The 15,278-nt window shown below is 46.5% G+C and overlaps 1 protein-coding gene and 1 long non-coding RNA gene across 4 annotated transcripts in view; one reads left to right on the forward strand and one right to left on the reverse strand.

Annotated features, from left to right (window-relative positions):
* The first annotated feature begins 7,913 nt into the window (after positions 1–7,913).
* TRAF3IP2 (TRAF3 interacting protein 2) overlaps positions 7,914–15,278 on the forward strand; it is a 47,925-nt gene continuing 40,560 nt past the window's right edge. The window contains exons 1-2 of one of the 3 annotated variants that reach the window (XM_004753520.3): positions 7,914–8,335; positions 8,929–9,056. The gene's annotated coding sequence lies outside the window, so the exon portion shown is untranslated. Of the gene's footprint in view, positions 8,336–8,928; positions 9,057–14,825; positions 14,959–15,278 lie in introns of those variants that run through there. The other 2 variants (XM_004753519.3, XM_013056710.2) reach the window with 2 other exon arrangements.
* Positions 11,466–14,982, reverse strand: LOC106005889. The gene is made up of 3 exons (XR_001179596.2): positions 14,855–14,982; positions 13,063–13,238; positions 11,466–12,647 (listed from the first exon to the last, which is right to left on the reverse strand). It is a non-coding gene; the product is annotated as an uncharacterized LOC106005889 (long non-coding RNA).

Genomic DNA, 15,278 nt, shown 5'->3' on the forward strand with positions numbered 1-15,278 from the left:
TACCCTCCCAGATTTCGAACTATACTACAAATCCATAGTAATCAAAACATATCGTACTTGCAGGAAAACAGACACCTAGATCAACAGAACAGAATAGGAAGTCCAGACATAAATCCATGCATCTACCATCAATTAATCTATGACAAAGGAGGCAAGAATACACAATGGGGAAAAGACAGTCTCTTCAATAACTAGTGTGGGAAAGCTAGACAATTATGTTCAATAGAATAAAACCTGACCACCACCTTACACCATATACAAAAATAAACTCAAAATGGATTAAAGATGTGAATGTAAGACCTGAAACCGTAAAGCTTCTATAAGAAACCCAGGCAGTTAACTCTAACACCATTTTTAGCAATATTTTTTTGGACCAAATTCCTCAGGCTAGGGCAATGAAAGCTAAAATAAACAAATGGGAATACATCAAACTAAAAAGCATCTGCAAAGCAAAGGAAACCATCTACAAAATGAAAAGGCAACCTGCTAAAAGGGAGAAGATATTTGCAAACCATATATACAATAAGGGGTTAATATCCAAAATAAATAAGAACTTACACAATTTAATATCAGTAAAACAAAGAAGCCAATTTTAAAATAGAGGATTTAAATAGACATTCTGCCAGAAAAGACATACAGGTGGCCAAGAGGAACATGAAAAGATGCTCAACATCAGTGAGCAGCAGGGAACTGCAAATCAAAACCGCAATAAGGTATCACTTCATAGCTGTCAGATTGGCTATTATGGAAAAGACAAAAATAACAAGTATTTGTGAAGATGTGGAGAAGTTAGAACCTTTGCGCACTGTTGCAAGAACATAAATTGGTGCAAAGACTATGGAAAACAGTATGGAGTTTTCTCAAAGAATTAAGAATACAACTACCATGTGATCCAGCAATTGCACTTCTGGATATTTACCTGAAGAAGATGAAAACACAACTTGAAAAGACACATCCATACCCATGTTTATTTCAGCATTATTTATAGTAGCCAAGATATGGAAGCAATGTAAGTGTCCCATTGGTAGACGAATGGATAAAGAAGATGTGGTTATGTATGTGCGTATACATGTGTATACACACACACACACTCACACACACACACACAATGAAGTATTACTCAGACATAAAAAATGAAATTTTGCCATTTGTAACAACATAAATGAAACTAGAAGATATTATGGTCAGTGAAATAAGTCAGAAAGAGAAAAACAAATGCCATATGATTTCGCTTATATGTAAAATCTAAAAACCCAAACAAACAAAATAGAAACAAACTCATAGATACAAGAAACAAACTGTTGGTTACCAGAGGGGGAGGGGTTGGGGTGAGCAAAATAGGTGAAAGGGAATAAGAGGTACAAACTTCCAGTTATAAAATAAATAAGTCATGGAGATGGAATGTACAGCTTAGGGAATCTAGTCAATAATACTGTACTAACTTTGTATGGTGACAGATGGTAATGAGACTTAGCATGGGGATCATTTCATAATGTATAAAATATCAAATCACTAAGACCTATACCTAAAACTAGCAAGATACTGTATATCAATTATACTTCAATTTAAAAAAAAAAACTGGAATAGGAACAAGACAACAAAGATCCCTTCTAACTTAAAAAAATGTATTTTTACCAGAGTGATATATCTACACAATTTAAAAAAACAAGTGGTAGAGAGGACTTCTTTAGCAAACCAACTGTCCTCTCTCTTACCTTCCTTCTCCCACTGTCCACAGATTCCTGCTTCTCCATTTTCTTCATTTTTGTGGGGTTATACCTTTTTCGTATTCCTTCATTATCATTTTAATGGATCCTTGGAAGGCAGCATATAGAAACCCATGTGCCCATCTTGAAAAACAAGCCTTCCTCTCATCACGGACTAATTTTTTTTTTTCCTTAGGCAAGAATATAAAAGGCAGAATCCATTGTCTTGAAAATCCTCTGCTTATAGAGTCAAAATGCATACAAATGTGTGTGTCATTTAAGCCTGTGTTAGAAACACACTTCTTCGATCTAATCTAGTCCTTTTGACCTTCTAGATATTTCTCTATCCTGTCGCCCTCATGGGTTCAGGATTCAGGCTTTTTGCCCTCATCCATTTGGTGCTCTCTGGACAAACATTACCTTAAACATCTACATTTTAATTAAAACTTTCGGGGGCACCTGGGTGACTCAGTGGGTTAGGTCGCTGCCTTCGGCTCGGGTCATGATCTCAGGGTCCTGGGATCGAGCCCCACGTCTGGCTCTCTGCTCAGCGGGGAGCCTGCTTCTTCCTCTCTCTCTGCCTCCCTCTCCACCTGCTTGTCATCTCTCTGTGTCAAATAAATAAATAAAATCTTTAAAAAAAAAAAAAAACTTTTGGTATAGGTCACCTGTCACAATAGCAGATTGTAAAATGATTATCAGGATAAAAACAGCAAGGCCACAAATAATGTATTAGCTACAGTCCCAAAGTGCTGTGCTCTAGGAGGGGAGACACAGTGAGGGGCAAAGCAGCTAGAACCAAAGTGGCCGAAGTGTGGGATTCCCCACACCATGGCCTTCCACTCTCCCAGGGATGATTACCCACCCCATGGCTCCCTCCTCGGCTGGCTCCCCCTGCTATCCCTGTCATTTCTGCCCTTCCCGACAGCTAAATGGAAAGCCGGGCGGAGCATAGAAAAATTAGACTAAATTCTATCCTCCGACACTGCCAGTTAACCCACCTGTACTTTACTTCATCCCAATTTCACTTCTCCCCAACTGCTACATACCGCAGAGGGCCCTGCCGGAAAGGACCAGCTAAACCAAAAAGCACGTTTCCATTAGGCAGCAACACCACACTGAGCTCCTACTATCTCATGGCCATTGGTCTGTCATCTTTGTTTATTAATTCCTGCTTTGCAGAGGGTTAAGTAGACAACGCTCACAGAATGCACCTTTATCTGGGTTAGTACTCGTGAACAGGGAAAAAAAGAGAAGATACCTACTTCGGGAAAAAAAAAAGCCATCAAAGCTCCTTAGCACATAATACATTTTAGCAATCAGAGCCAGAACCCAAAAGCTTCGTAAAGAAAAGCAAGTGAAAACGCCTCTAATCGTCATTTTTTAAATGCCTTGTTTCCTGCCAATCTTACATTCCCTTCCAGAGAAGCAAAAGTTGCCCGCTCTGCCAGCGCCTTTGTCAGCTGCCAGCTGTTACTTCCCTGGAAAAAAGGGTCAGAAGGCTGCTGGTAGCTAATAGCCAGCCAGAAGCCGCGAGAAAGAACCATCCCTCGTGGGTTTTAGCTGCTGGCTGATTGTCAGCCGAGAGCTACAAGTTCTGGTTTGATAAAAGCCAGCTATAGATTTCAAACCTTCTTTTTTTCTTTTTCCATTTGTGCTCTGAAATTGTCGTGCACTCCAAATGGAACTCTGTGAGCACGCGGGCCTTTGTTCTGCCTTGTTAGGCACCCGCAGTTCGAGTCCTCTCCAGACAGTCACTTTGCAGGGAGGGCTAAGGCGAAGCAGGGGAGGCAGGAGGAGAGGGGTTTGGGGCTGGATGAGCTGCGTGATGCCCGATGGCACGTGAGCAGCCCTGAGTGAGGATGGACCCAGCAGAGAGGGTTTCATGCTCTAAGAGACAAGCTCAGAGTCTAGTTGTTTCTGTGATGGCTGGTTGGGGGCGGGGAAATGTGCTTGTAAGTTCGAGTCAGGATTTATTGACTGAAGTCCCCTGAAATGAAACAGTCACCAGCTCGAAGCACCAGGCATGAAATCCGAATCTTAAACTGCTTCAAGGCTCCCAACTGTTCCCCTAGGCCAGTGAGGAGAATTACCTTCTCAGAGACGTGGTGCGGAAATCAGAGCTCTGTAGATTTCAGGGGATCGGGGAAGAAGGGGGGGGCGCGGCAGGAACTCGGTACAATGGTGTGCTTTAAATCCAGATGCTTAGGGGCTGTCATGTGCCATGCATCAACGGTGAAAAATAAACACCCAGCAGAAGCTGGCTTTGAGTTAAGGCGAGTGCACAATAAATTTCAACTGGTTAAATTAATCGCTCGCTGCTTGTTGTGAATATTAATCCCAGGGAGGGAGCTGGCTTCAACCCAATCAAAAGACAGGTGAAAACTGAAAACAGCAAAACATTTGGGATCTTTAGAGGCAAGGCTTACCTGTGAGCCAAGCGTTGATGCTGAGTCCCATTGAGAAGCAGAATCTGACAAACAGCCCCTCCCGCTCTTCGGGCACAACTGCACCGTGGGAGCCAGCTCAGCCTGCCCTCAGTCCGCACCTGTCCACCGGCTCTCCGGGGACGGAATGCAGAAGAGTCTTGCCTGAGGGTGTGGAAAAATGGAAGATGAAGGAGCTGGGACTCCTAATTTCCTAATTTGGCTTTTCCTGATTATTGTGGTAAAATGTACATTAAAAATTTTACCATTTTATTTTTATTTTTCTTAAGGTTTTATTTATTCATTTGAAAGAGAGAGAGCACAAGCAGGGAGAGAGGCAGAGGGAGAGGAAGAAGCAGACTCCGTAAGGAGCTGGGAGCCTGACGGGGGGCTCGGTCCCAGGTCTTGGAGATCATGGTCTGAGCTGACGGCAGACACTTAACCATCTGAGCCACCCAGGCGCTCCCAAATTTACCATTTTAACCATTTCCAAGCAGTCACGTCAGCAGCCCTGAGTACATTCACAGTGTTCTGCAACCATCACCACTCCCAATTTCTAGAATTTTTCATCATCCCAAATAGAAACTCTGCACGCATTAAACAACAGCTTCTTATTGTCCCCTTTTCCAGTAAGCTTTCTTCTATATTCTGTCTCTATGAACATGACTACTTTGGGTATCTCATAAAAGTGAAATCTAATAATATTCATTCTCGTACATCTGCCTTGTTTCACTTAGCATAACATTTTCAAGGTTCAGCCATGTTGTAACATGTATCAGTACTTCATTATGTTTAGGGCTGAATAAAATTCCATTTTATGGATATACCACATTTCGTTTATCCATTCATCTCTTTGGTTTCAGGGTTTTTTATTTAAGTAGGACGCATGCCCAGCATGGAGCTGAACTTGGGGCTTGAACTCATAACCTTGAGATCAAGATCTGAGTTGAGATGAAGAGTCAGACACTTAACCAACTGAGCCCCCCACATGCCTCTATCCATTCATCTGTTGATGGACATTTGAGTTATTTCCACTCTTTGATTACTATGAATAGTGCTGCTATGAACATTTGCGATACCTGTTCAAGTCCCTACTTTTGATTCTTTTGGGTTTGTTTCTTTGAGGAATCACCAAACTATTTCCCAATTTGTTTCTAATATTCCTAGAATTCTGATATAACAGAAAGAAAAAAAATCATTACAAAAAGATACAATAATGGTTGCTTTTGGCATTCAGTATTGATCTCAGTGGGAGATGGCTGTTTATGGAATGACCCTGATGGGACATGTTTGGGTATATAAAGAGAGATGCTTTGCAATGGTCCCGAAGGAGAAGGTCACCACCAAGAAGAAGAAGTAGAAGGTACAGCTTTGAAAAGGATGCGAAACTGTTGTCCTCCCTGGGTGGTGCTGAGATGGGGGCCCTGGAAGGAGGGAGAGAAGAGGCCTCTGGAGAGAGGGAGCCACATCGAGGTCACGGATCCTTAGGTGAAAGATGGCCAATGAAGCTAGAAGGCCTCACAGTCCATTGTAGATTGCTGACTTGGTCGGCCCTGGGCAATCATTCCCCTCGGTCTTCCCTAAACCTTCAGCTAAAACCTTTTCTGTTTCATGAAATTGTGATCGTGGCCTTGTGAGCAGATCAGGAGCATGAGAGGGACAGGGAAGGGGGGGTAAGGCTCTCTCACTGTGCGGGAGGTTGGACTGTACCCCTATTCAGTGCCAGCAGAAAATCGGAGGGCCAGGTAGCCGTGAGGCACGTCAGAAACCCTGCAGGAGACGAGGTAGGGATTCAGTATCACTTGGAGTAGATATTGAAGAAGAAAGCAGTTGCAGACAATGGAAGACTTGGGGCTTTCCAGGGTATCCTGAGAATACTGTGCCTCTGAGCAGGAAAACCAGAGTCACCCTATGTAAAGCCCCAGTGTCAGATGAGGGCAAGCAAGTCCTGCTCAGTGAATGTTCCATCCGGGCAGGACACAGACTCACCCTCTCTGTGGTAACTTATGTCAAAAGGCACAGCCTGTTAAACAGAACTTTGTGGAGACACTGGGGCAGCTTAGATAAGATCTCACTTCCCTTCTCTATGAGGAACAGCCCCAGACAAGTCGTTCTGGGCACCGGCCCCGAAAAGTGAACTTGCTCAGACAGAACCTACCCTACACCGTAACAGGACCTTGTCAAGTACCATCAGCCTCAATACGGCCACCATGGGTATCAGCGCTTGGACCCACATAATGAAATGGCAGGAATTTGGGGATTTTTCCCCAGGCAGCAAGGGAGACCGTGGCCCCATGACCCAGAATATGTTGAGAGGGGTCAGAATAGGCTCCCCAAAATGGCTATGGTCACGGCTTACAGAGAAACGTAACTCTAGTGAGAAATTCTCCATGGCAGGCAGAGCAAAGGGTCCTCGGAACCGTAGTCCTCGGGCCCCGTGTTTGAGACCCTTGCTGTTCCGAATGTGACCCACAGAGTAGCAGCGACGGTAGCACCCGAGAGCTCATTAGAAATCCGAACCCCAGGCCTCACCCCAGACCTACTCAACCAGAATCTGTCCCTTAAAACACCCCCGGGCGGGGCACCTGGGTGGCTCAGTGGGTTGAGCCTCTGCCTTCGGCTCGGGTCATGATCTCCTGGGATCGAGCCCCGCATCGGGCTCTCTGCTCAGCGGGGAGCCTGCTTCCCTTCTCTCTCTGCCTGCCTCTCTGCCTACTTGTGATCTCTGTCTGTCAAATAAATAAATAAAATCTTTAAAAAAAAAAAAAAAACCACGCCCAGGCAAGGTACCTGTGCACCACATTTTGAGAAGACATTTTTGGCGTCCTGCTCCACAACCTTGGCGGTACCTTGGAATCACCTGGGAAACTTCAGGTTTTGACAGACCCTGTCAGAGCCCTCAGGTGATTCCAATCTGTAGTGGAATCTGAGAACCACCGCTCTAGAGAGTTCTGCTCTGGCCTCTTCCAGCTGCGCCCCTGTGCTCGGGTGATGGGTCCAAAGGCCAGTGGTGTGCTGATGAACAGGCTTCCCAGGAAAAAAATGAAAACAAAAACAAATGACCTGTGATTTTTGAAAGTTGAAAGTTTGCCATGTCTCCTTGAGTATCTATGCCTACTCGACCGCAGCTGAATTTGGGCTTCAAGGGTGGGAGCAGGAGGACAGAGGTGGGGAGAGATGACTCAGCTCTCAGGCTCCTGCACCAGCCGGCACCCAGGCTTGGGGCCAATGGGATGTGTCCACAGGGAGCCTCTGCCCTCCTCGAGGGACCGTAGAATTCTTTGATCCCGTGCAGGCCTTTTCTCCAAGGGGGTGGTACAGAGTTTAAACCGGGGCCCCTCGGAGGAGCCGGCTTTAGGAAGAGCATGGGAGGGGGTTGAGAGCAAGGGCTCCCACCTCCTCCCTGTAAGTGCAGGAATGAGCCTGCGGACGGTCACGCCCCATTTTGAATTTGCGGCTCTTTGCGGAGCTCTGCTGTGGTATAGCAACCCTCTGTTATGACCAAACTTTCCCCCCGTCCTTAAGAGCAGGTTTAACTTGCCAGTCTGGGGCTCAGGTGTGTTTCGGGGAAAGAGGGAGAGAGACAGGGAGAGAGGCCAGCAGATGCTGGCAAGGGCTTGAAGGAATCGGGAATTTAAGTGGGAATGAGCAGGAGAATGTAACTCAACTCTGACTGCCCAGGAAGCCTTGGAAATGGTGGGGAGGCGCTGGACTTCCCACAGGATGTGGGAGACAGATTTACGTCACAGTGTTTGTTTGTTAAAGGAAAGATGATCTCGAAAGTTTGGAGGACTTATGGCAGAGAGCTCAGAGCCTGGAGTTAGACTGCATGAATTCAAATCGCAGCCCCATCACTCACGAGCCTTGTGGCCTTGGGCAAGTGGCCTAAGCTTCCTTCCACTTCCTACTCCATATCTTCCTCATGAACCTGGGGTGCACTGGAAGGCAGGGGACTGGCCAGATCTGTGGCAGGAAAGGGTTAAGGAGAGCAAAAGGCCTTGTGGCAATAACACTAGAAGGCTGGAGGAGGTGGCATAGAATGGGCCCTCTGTGGAAGGAGTTTCTTGGGAAGATGATGCTCGAAAAGAAGGACACGTGGAACCAATGAAGGGAATTGATTAATGAAAAAAAGGCTGAAGACAAGCATCACCTCCTTCCCAGCTGTTATTAGCTCCAGGCTTCAGTCTCTCACCTAAATGCCAGGTAATCCTTCTTTTCTTTTATATATTTATTTTTAAAGATTTTATTTTTAAGTAATTGCTACACCCAAGGTGGGGCTCGAACTTACAACCCCGAAATCAAGTCATGTGCTCTACTGACTGAGCCAGCCAGGTGCCTTGGTAAGACTTCTTTTAAAAGATTCAAAGTGTGAGGGCTTGAGCTGCACCAGTGCCTAGAAATTAAGCTTCCTCAAAGGGCCTATGAGCTCCCCAGAATGCTGCCATCATCTCTACCGTGTGTGTGTGCATGTGTGACACAGAGAGAGAGCAAGACAGAGAGAGAGAGAGAGAGAGAGAGAGAGAGAGGATGTCTCATGGGTTGTCAGGGTCTTGTGGCTCCGGCTCCCTGGTCAGCTTCGGTGCCAGCCAGCAGCAGGACCCCCTTTGCTTGTCTGTCTCCAACTTGGAACTTTCACACGAGTAAAATTTCCTGACCTTATTGCTTTTAAGATGCAATTCTAAGAACATCTTTTTTACAGATTATCATCACTACTTCTGTTTACTCTTACTTCTATATGCATTCTGCCAAGTAGGCAAAGCTCGCATGAGAAGAATCCGTATTTTTTTCTCTGCCAGGAAGGTGGGATACCAAGGCAGAAGCTTAGAGAGAGAGAAGACAATTCTGCTTTCGGAGGGCCTGGATGATGTAGCCCGTCTGTCCCCAGACCAGAGTGCGGATCAGGGCAGGCAAAAGCTCTCACCAGGTATGTGCTTCGGCCTTTGGTTTTTTTCTCAGCTGGGTCCTCACCTGTGGTCGGATGCTCTGATCTGTAGTAAATTCTCTGACATATAACACTCCCTTAGTCAGCTGGTAGCAGGAAAGTACATCTTAGTGCCACGTAGGAATATTTGTAGTATCTTCTGTTTTGTTTTTGTTTTTGCCCTTCCAGTATTGACTGATCATTGATTCTGATTGATTTATGCCTTTGTTTGAGAGTTCCTATGTTTTACTATAATAGCAGCTCGTGTTTACTGAGCACAATGCCAGACACAGCCCACAGATCATTTAATCTCTTCATACTCCTCCCGCGGGCCTGCACAGTATAGTGGTGTCATTAGTTGTGTCATCTGTTGTCTGGCTGAGGAGGCAAGTGGGACTAAAGTCTACCCTTGCCCTCGCCCACCAAGGGCTGTGCTGAGGAAGAGGCTTCATCTCGGGGGAGCAAAAATTGTTCTTCACACAAAGACAGCAGCCAGAACTGCTACATTTGGAGCCTTGCTCCCCTGTGAGAGAGATGTCTTACTATTCCCATTGCAGAGATTAAGAAACTAAGGGACACAAAGAAGCAACGCAACTTCCCAAAGGTCACACAGCTGGCAGGCGGAGGAATAGGGACACAGACCAGACACCTGACTCAGAGCTCAGGCTCTTGACCTGGATGCTATTGGTATGTCTGTTCCACTCCCTGGGAATTCCCAGTCTTGGTTGTGAGCGCCCAGAAGACAGGCTTTCACATCCCAGTGGTTGGCCTTTGAGTCTACACAACTTACTGGGTTAATGTGTATATGAAGTGACCTCTTGTACTAAAGGCGTGAAAGCTCAGGTTCTCTGCACAGAGATCTCTGACTACGGCACCCGGTGGCTTGAGACTAGAATTTCATGATATAACAAGAAGAGCAGAGGCATTGAGAACTGTCAGGCAAAGGAAGCCCCGAGCAAATCAATTCTCTTGAGAGCATGCAAGTTCTGAGGCCAAGCAGGACTGCGTGCGGTCCAGAGCTCAGACGACCGAGCCTGCTTGAAGGGGAGGGTTTAACATGAAGGTCCACCTACCTGCCTTGTATCCACACCCCACAAGGTGGTTGAGCCCTGAAAGGCAGAGAGAGAGGAGGAAGCAGGCCCCCCGCGGAGCGGAGAGCCTCATGCGGGGCTCGATCCCAGGACCCTGGGACCATGACCCGAGCCGAAGGCAGAGGCTAGATCTCCCTTCTTAACCGCGTGACTCAGGTTCCCCCGTTTACTGCGTTTCTCTGCGTTCTGCCCTGCCTGCCACCACCACCCTTCCAGATCCTTCCCGCCCTCTCCCTGATGCCTGAAATTCCTTTAATATGGAACAAAGGCTTTCATCTCATACAGGGTGATGAGGCTTAAAATGCAAGCACCCCTTGGAGAGGTGGCATACTGATTTAAATTCACACCATGTAACTTAGGTATAAACGAGTGCTCGGTTTTTTGTTTTGTTTTTTTTTTTTTTTTCCTGAGAGCACCTTTTGATGAGGGGAAGGCAGCAGAAAGAATAAGGACACTGGGAAAGGCAGCGTTAGAAGGATGGTGGTCTAGAGAAAGAAAAGGGCACAGAGAGGAGATGAAGCCGTGCGGCTTCGGCATGTATATGTGTGGCATCCTTGGCCCCCCAGCGGGTACCAGGCAGCTCGGTGGAGGGGTGGGCAGGGCAGCCTTTCTCGAGAGTCCACTCTGCTGTGTGGCCCTTGCAAGCTACTTCACTTCTCTGCACCTTGCTTTCCTCGCTTGGAAAATGAGGTGAATGAAACCGATTGTGCAGGACTGCTTTGGGGATTTCTATTTTATTTTCTATTTTACTGTGGTGACATGCACATAACATTTACCATCTTGGCCATTTTTAAGTGTACGATTCCGTGGCACTTAGTACATTGACTTCAGTGCAACCATCTCCACCATCCCTCTCCAGAACCCTTTCCCCTTGCAAAGCCAGAAGTCTGTATGCATGAAACAATGACTCTTCTTGCCTCCTTCTGCTCAGCTCCTAGCCACCACCGTTCCAATTTCCGTCCCTGTGGATCTGACTATTCTAGGTTCCTTGTACAAGTGGGATTATGTAGTATTTGTTCTTTTCTGACTGGCTTATGTCACTTACCATGATGTCTTCCAGGTACAGCTGTGCTGTAGCATGTGTCAGAATTTCCTTCGTTTTTAAGGCTAAATAGTATTCCGTTGTACGGATAGATCCCACTTTGCTTATCCACTCATCCAAAGACGGACTGTTGTGTTGTTTCCACCTTTGGGGCATTGTGAATAATGCTGTTATGAACATGGAGGTACAAATATCTCTTTGAGACCCTGTTTTTAATTCTTTTGGGTATTAAAATAAAATTCTTTGGGGTATACCCAGAAATGGAATTGCTAGATCATATGGCCTTTATTTATTTATTTTTTTGAAGAACCGCCATATTGTTTCCCCACAGGGGCCACACCACTTAACATTCCCACCAACAGGATACAAGTGTTCCCTTTGCCCCACATCCTCGCCAACACTTGATTTCTCTTCTCCTCTTTCTTCTCCTCCTCACCTTTCTCCTTTTTGTAACCAACCTAATTATTAAATACCTTACACCGTTTTTACAGTTTCTGAAAGACACACAAGAATATGTTGAGAATCTCACTTTGCATGCCTAGCACCTAGTGTAGGTCTGGAGAAAGGCAAGCACTCACTAAAGGTTTGGTGACTGGAATACCCAGAAGAACAGTGCTGGGAGCCTGGGTATTTCTTCTCGTCCTGCCATTGTCCCTTCAACCATGCCACAGAGCGTAAGCCCACAGTGTGTGAGCACAGTGGACCCACTGAACAAGGGCCATACTTGGGGAAATTCCTTCTGGTGTGCCCTAGTTTCACTCTGCCCTTTTAGCATTTGAAATCATACCATTTAAAAATGGAAACTCACATCTTGTCCAAGGAATGGGTCTTTCCCTTTTTCTTTTCTTTTCATGAATTAATACTGTAGAGTGGAGAGTTTCTGAACATCAAGTCCAAATGGCTTTATTTGGTTTGGTTTACGGAGGTGGGAAGAGCTGACTTTCATCTAATGATGTCTTTTGCAAGAAGCTGGTGGGCTTCTTGAAGCTGGCAAACACAAACCGTCCCCTCCTAGGGAGAGGAATGACCCACATCTTGGCTACTCTAGTTATTGTTTCTGCAGCCGCCAGGCCCGTATACACACGGCACCATATGACCGACAGTCTCCGTGCCACTTTTTTAGTGTCTACATCTTCTTCTTCTTCTTGAGTGCTGTCAAGAGTTGTGCAAAGGAAGCACAATACCTGCGTGCACCCAAGCATGCAGGAAGGACAGAACACAATACAACAAGAAGGGACAAGAAGTAACGTTCCCCCAGAGGGGAGACAGTTCTGGAATCCTTTTCCACGGACTAGCTGTGTAAATCTGGAGAAGTTACTCGATGTCTCTGAGCCTTGGAGTCCCCGAAGACCAAGTGGGAATGACAGTCATTGGCTTTCTCGGGACTGCTGGAGGGTTAAATGTGCTGACCTGTAGCATAGGGGGGGTTCCTGGTGACGCGTCCCTCTCCTGTGATGGCAGCTGAAAGGGTATATGCATTAGTCTGAAAACACCAGTGGAGACCCCTGGGGGACAGATGTGCTCATTTCCCAGACTCCCTCACGCTTTCCCTGCAGCTGCCTACAGCACATTCAGACAGGACTCTCCACTGTTCTAAACAGTTTCCGTCCTCAGGCTGCTTTTCAGCAGGGGCCCCAGCAAAGGCCCCAGGTAGGAACTATGAACCTATTCCTCCAGGTGCCTGCCCTTCTGTTCAGGATAAATAAACAGAGACAGGAGGAAGGCCCAGCTCACAGCAATTAAAAGCAGCACTTCAGCACCTGGTTATCTTCCTACACAGCCCTCAGGCCTCCCATCTGGGGAAAGAGCTGGGAAGAGAAATGGAAAAGAAAATTCTCCCTGTTCTTCCTGGTGGGTTGTATTCCAAAGGTAGTACCTGACAGAAGCATCTTCCAGGCTTTTCCCAGGCCATTGAAGGGATGGAAGAAAAATGAAGACGGTTTTCACAGCCCCTTTTCTCGGCTCTCCTTGTTTCCTCCCCTTGACATTCTTTTCGTCTCTGTTCTCCAAGTATCCTGGGCCGAGCTGCCGCACAGAGAATACTATTTTTCCCTAAGCAAAATAAAAATAATAATAATTTTTATAATTTTGAGGCAGAAAGTTCAAGGCCACCGTAATAAATACTACTTTTTAAATAATATGCTTCTGGAAAAAAAAAGACTCAAACAGCCCTTATGTGTAAATAGCATAAAAGTCCTTCATTCTCACTCGTTCCCCTCAATCTCATCCCCTGGAGGTGACAACCACTTCACAGTCTGCGTATGCATTTTCCCAGACATTTATAATTTCTTCCTCTGACAGACATGGAATGATTGTCAGTATGTCAGACGCCAAGGAGAAGTGAAAAAACATAAATCTATATATGTATGTCCATGTGTTTATCTGGCATATATAGTGGCAAAAATGAGATCATGTGTCTCAATAAATAATATCCCAGAGCCACTTCTCCCTGTTAGAATGTAGAAATACATACATACATATTTATGATTTTTCACAGCTGCATAGTATTCTGTTTTAAGGCTATAGCCAAACATCTACAACATGTATATTTTATTTTAAAAACAAGCCGTTTATCCTCTGCCTGCAGAATGCAGAGGAACCCACTTCATGGAACCTACTGGAGCAGAACGTGGCATTCTGGGTGGGGATGCTGCAGGGTCTGTCCCCCGCACAAGGGTGCAGAGATGGCTAGATGTGCGGGCTGAGCCTTGGGCCTCTTCAGTGAGTAGGCAGGGCCAGCACCTGCGGCACAACGTGCCCACCCAGGCACCTCGCTGTGGTACCTGCCGGCCAGTGCCCTCACTGACTTCACACCCACATCCCTCTGATTCCAGAGCTCTAGCGGCCACAGCTCCCATCACATTCTGCTATCCCTGGCATCCTGTGTCCAGCGTCTACTTTGACCATGATTTCTGTAGGCTACTGATTAAATAAGGAGAAGGAAGGAGAAGAAATAAACTTGAAGTCATGAAAAATGCAGCCAAAGGAGGACAGTGTGTATGTTGCATGTGTGCAAGCGTGCACACGCACGCCTGGGCACATGCCTGTGTGTGTGGGGGTGTGGGTGTGTGTGTTGAAAGGACTCACTTTTTCGTGCGTGTTGATGGGCAGGGTGTGTGCATGTGTGTGTTTTCTTAAAAGGAGTCACTTTTTCGTGCCTGTTGATGGGCAGGGTGTGCAGGCTCACTGGGGTGGGCAGGGAGTGCTCCCTCAGTGGTGAAGGGCAGCAAATGCTGATATTTTAAGCAGCTGCAGATAGTTAAGAAGCTCTTGCCTCATACTCCACCCAGCTATCTGCCCCCAGTCTCCTCCTTTGGAGCTGCTAATGAATAACCAATCTTAACACCCAAGCCCAATCCCCCTCACCCCCAGGCACCCTCTCCGGCTAAGGCTAGGGCACTGCGGGGAGCACGGAGATCCAAGATCCGGGTCAGTGTGGACATTCCTCCACAGTTACTTAGCTGGGTGGTGGAAGCAAAAATGCACCCTAATTGGTCAGTCAGTGGCCTTTTCTAGGGAGTGAAGGAGGTTTCTGTTTTAAGAAATAAAGTGACTTCTCGGCTGTTGATTCACTGCCCACAGGGAGATTTTTCAGCCGAGGCTTCCTAGACTCTAGAAATTTGCATACAACTTCCACTTCCTGCTTCAGAGCCTGTTCTACTACTTACCTGGGCCTGGAGAGGGAGGAGGGAGGCGGGAGCCAGCCAAGGTGGAGTGTGAGAAGCAGAGAGCCCGACCACCCTGCCCGCTGGTCTGTCTTTGTGGTGCTAAGGTAAGTTGTGGAGAGCGGTCGCCTGCCTGGCCTTACTTTTTAGCTGCTGACCCATTTTCCCAAACACTGTTTTCTTCTTTACTGAAACGTTCTGCCTTCCTTTCCCCCCACCCTCCCCTCCCCACCTTGAACTTGTTCTCGTACTGACTTGGGCTGAGAAAATGACACTGTAGTTTCTGGCGAAGAGAAAGTGCTGGTGGTTTAATATTTCAAACGGGCGAGCTGAGTGAGATTAACTCTTTGAGCAACAGGACAGTGCGCACACGGGTGTGTTTTTCTTCGGAGCTGCTTGGGAACCATTTGTTTGAGTACTTAGTGTC

Source organism: Mustela putorius, unplaced genomic scaffold, assembly GCF_011764305.1.
Source record: "Mustela putorius furo isolate JIRA1106 unplaced genomic scaffold, ASM1176430v1.1 tig00000450_pilon_pilon_pilon, whole genome shotgun sequence".
NCBI classification, from domain to species: domain Eukaryota; kingdom Metazoa; phylum Chordata; class Mammalia; order Carnivora; family Mustelidae; genus Mustela; species Mustela putorius.